General features: G+C 42.0%; 1 pseudogene; it reads right to left on the reverse strand.

The window, feature by feature from the left end:
* Positions 1-808: 808 nt before the first annotated feature.
* Positions 809-4,456, reverse strand: part of LOC101592369 — a 63,570-nt pseudogene continuing 59,922 nt past the window's right edge.

A 4,456-nucleotide genomic window follows, 5' to 3' on the forward strand; every position in this document is an offset into this window, starting at 1 on the left:
TCTTTTTAAAAAACTGAAAACAAAAACAGTTATAAGGTATATTGCCATCACAGAATCTGGGTAGGTGACAGGGAATACCATTGGATGATCTCCTTGTCACACTGTTAAAAAAATATTTTTGAAAGTGTACACTAGGATTCAGTCTTAATTGCCAGGTTCTAGACATCATCTTGTTTCTTTTCTTTTCATTTTTTTTTCTTTCAGTACTGGGGATCAAACTTGGAACCTTGTGCTTGCCAGGCAGGTGCTTATGCTGCTGGTCTATCTCTCTGGCCCTAGACATCATCTTTTAGTATAACTGGCAACAAAGACATTCTCCACTCAAGGTCCTGCACTGGGCCCAGGCCTGAGCTCTGAAATGCCCACAGAGCACCAGCCTAGTCCCTGCTTCCACACTCCCTGGTCTATGGAAGTTTTGCTACATCAGGCTCTTGCAAATTTATGTTCCACGATTATGGTCCAATCACCCAGGGACACAGCCAAAGGTAAAAGGACACCATCCCTGTGCTAGCAGTCGACTTTACCTACCAGCTATTCCCAACAACCTTGAAACAAAGAGAAAAGTGGAACATCCTCTCTATCCCCCTACACTGCCTCCCTTTTGTGACTTTGTTCTTCAAAGCTTTTCTTAAGAGAGATGCTCAGGTTAGAGCAGAGGGATCAGATGGCTTATCTCAACTTTCCTATGATTGGTGAGGCCTCCAAATCCAAGAGAGTAATGAGCCTTGAATCATTTCTTCAATGTTCATGACTTTGGTGTTCTTACACAACGAGAATTAAACTTCATCTAGTTCATTGAGAGTCAGTTCTAGTGTGCATTCAGTTCCATGTAACTGACGACGCCCTGCACATAGCCACTCTGTCTCAGGTTCTCGAATTCTCCAAGATCAGGTCTTCTCATCTGCTGTGGAGTCCTAGGAAGAGCAAGATCCCAGACCAAGTGAGCGGGAATGCATCCTACTCAAAGAAACAAATTGCTCTTTTGCTTGCAATTCTAGAAGGCATATTCCTTGTCCCTGTTGCCTGAAAAACCTAATTACTTAAGCGCAAATGCTCCTTCTCTATGAATACATTGGCAATTCTCAAGAGGCTGCAGGCTCATGAAAACTATCCAAAAATACTGAAACTCTCCAAGCAACTCGTTGAAAAATATATATATATACATATTATACTGTAGAGATTGCATAAGGCCAATGTCCTAAAGCTCTCAGGCTATGTCACTTCCTCTGCGGTGAGTGTATCCATATCAGTTCCAAAACAGGAGAATTTTTTCCCCTGTCTTAATCATTGATTTCCAGTTCCATTCCTAAGCCACCAAACTCTCAAGTGGGTCAACTCCACCCACCACTTTTCTCCTGCAGAGTCCAGTTTAGAGTCTGTGTCTGGCACCTAAGAATCCAACAACAGCCCCAGTAGCACCAACTCTGTCTTCAAACTTCATCTTCAAGTTTCTGGATTCAATCTCAATGTTTAGACATTTACAAGCAGAAAGATATGTTCCTGAACAAGGAAGCCAATAAAAGATCCATGCTTTGTTTTCCACTCCTTTCCCATTCCCTGCACTGATAGGGCCTTTCTCTGTGGTAGTATCAGTTTATTTAATTAATTCACCTCAACTACAAGTTCTTCAGAGAACAAAAAATCTTTCAAGTGCTTTGCTATGTCCCACTTCCTTCAATTAGTGACCTACAGATATCTGTGTGCCTGACAAACTGAGCAACAAACTCTAGCTACACAGCCAAACAGAGATACTTCACCTGCATCCTGATCCTTCTGGAAAAAAAAAAAATGTTGATCTGTATTGTATTAGTTAGGATGGTTTTTATTAAAAGAAGTTTGTCCTTCTGAGGGGTAAGTTTTCAACCTAATGAAAATAGAACCTTCCTGTCACAGGAATGCAGGTTGCAAGACAGCCACAGTGTACATTATCCTGGGGAGGGAAGCCATTTCTACACGTAGTTGGTCTGCCTTTCCCTGCCTCGCTAAGCTCCTCATAGCCCCTTTACAGATGATAGCCATCCCCTCTTATCTGCAGAGTATGCTCCTGGACCACCCTGGGGGGCTGAAAGCATCAAATCATGGGTATTCTGTGTTGTTCTACATATGCATATCTGTGATAAAGATTATTTTATAAAATTAGTTACAGAAAAAGATTAACAGTAACTAGTACTAAAATAAAAAATGGTTATAGCAATATACCAAAATAACCATTTTATTTATTTATTTATTTATTTATTTATTTATTTATTTTGAGGAACTGGGGATTGAACTCAGACCCTTGCGCTTGCCAGGGAAGTACTTATTCTACTGAGCCATCTTCCTGGCCCCCCTACTATCTTTAAATAGATGGACTATTTCTGAGTTTTTTTGAGATATTGGGGATTGAACTGAGTACCTTTGTACTGACATATATTCATAGCTCTCCCCCTTTTTGAGACAGAGTCTCTCTAAGTTGCTAAATTGCCCAGCCTAGGATTGAAGTTGGGATCCCTCTGCTTCAACCCCCTAGTGTGCTGCTGATACAGGCCTGTAACACCAAGTTCAGCTTTATTTCTGGAACTTTTCATTCAGTATTTTTGAAATGTGGCTGATTACAGGTAACTGAGTCTGTGATTAAGGGTAGGAAGGGGAACTGCTGTGTTTAATGTTAAACACACTCTTTACACTGGCTGCCCAGCCTTTGAACATCTTTTCCCTTTAGGGAAACTTGAGAAGAGGGGCTTTACTCTAGGGCCAAGGAGGATAGTTTCCTTCTTTACCCAGCAGCTGGGAAACCAACACATCAGCTTGGCTCAGTGGCTCAGTGTTTTGGGGGCACCTGACACCTTGGGAGGCAGAGGGCATCTGCAGTGGTTGCTGGAGTTGAGGGTTCTGCAGCGTGGCAAGGAGCACTCAGGGACAAGTCTTGGTAGCATGATAACAAATGTCTAGTGGTAATGGCACCCTTGGGTGGGCCTAAAAACACAGCCCTGTGGCTCGATCGTGACTGTGGCTTGCCTCATTCACTTGTTATTCCTTTCCACCACCCAATTCCCCAGCCTTCTCATGGATTCTATCAGCTGCACAATTCTCTTCCCATAGAAGAGACCCATTTTCCATGCCCAATTTTTTGTTTGTTTTTTTTGTTGTTGTTGTTTGTCTGTTTGTTTTGGTCCTTTTGAGACAGGATGGCCTTGAGCTTACTTTGTAGCCCAGGCTGGTCTTGTCGTGAACTCACAAGGATCCTACTGCCTCAGCCTCCCCAGTGCTGGGATTACAGGTATGTGCCACCATGCCCGGCTCCATGCCAGATTTTAATTGGTTGCCATCAAGAATTCCAATGAGCACAAGATCCAGGAAGAACATGGTGGTTCAATCAGGCCATTCCTTTCTCTCAAACTGACTCCCTCAGCAAAACATACTTCATTTACTTTGGCTAAAGTCTGAAGAGGATGTGTCCAGCCCTGGAAAAGCCACATAGGACCTTTTTAAAAAGCTCCATAGAACCACAGATATGCCAGGATAAATGACTAGGGTAAGTGGGAGGAGGGACCCAAAGTCAGCAGAGGAAGGGAGATGTTCACTTAGAACAGATGAGGAGGTTGGGGTGCAGCACCGCGGTAGAGAACTTGCCTAGCATGCTTGAAGCCCTGGAGTCCAACCCCAACTCCCCCCTCAATGTATTAATTCACTTACAATTAAAGTTTATTTTGCTCTACATTCCAAATATGGAAATAATTCATGTGTAGCATGGAAGGTTATTAGGAAGCAAAAATAGGAAGTAGGAAAAACCTATCAATGAAAAACCTATCATTCTATCTGCCATTAACTGTCTGAATTGAAGCTACTCCTTTTTTTTTGGGGGGGGTACAGGAATCAAACTCAGGACCTTGGGCTTTCCAGGAAGGCACCTATGCCACTAAGCTATCTCCCCGGTCCAACTGTCTGAATTGAAATTTGAGTTGTTCCTAGTACTTTCTATGAAAATCTTTCCATGGTTATGATCATCCTAGTGTTTTGCAAGTCAAAATTTCTGAAAAGGGTAGAAATATTATCTATAGATATATCTATATATTGGTCAGTAGGTACATACATACATGCATACATACATACATACATACATACATACATACATAATCTCCTCAGCGTTGAATATAGGATAAGCTCTATCTTTTGGTTGAAAAGAAGCATTTTTCAAAGTTTCCTTTGGAATATTTCTCCATTTTTCAATTGTTACTATAGGGATAATAGAAAAGGAGACTTTATTTTTTCAGTCTTTTATTTATTTATGTATTTGGTACAGGGTTTTGCTTTGTGACTCAGACTTGCCACCAGGGCCAGCATGGTATGCTGGTACTGGGGATCGAACCTGGGTCCATGAGCTTGCCAGTCAGGCACATCATTAGACAACTAAGCTATCTCCCCAAATGAGAGAGAGAGAGAGAGAGAGAGAGAGAGAGAGAGAGAGAGAGAGAGA

This window comes from Octodon degus, unplaced genomic scaffold (genome assembly GCF_000260255.1).
Source record: "Octodon degus isolate 3935 unplaced genomic scaffold, OctDeg1.0 scaffold00017, whole genome shotgun sequence".
Classification (NCBI taxonomy): domain Eukaryota; kingdom Metazoa; phylum Chordata; class Mammalia; order Rodentia; family Octodontidae; genus Octodon; species Octodon degus.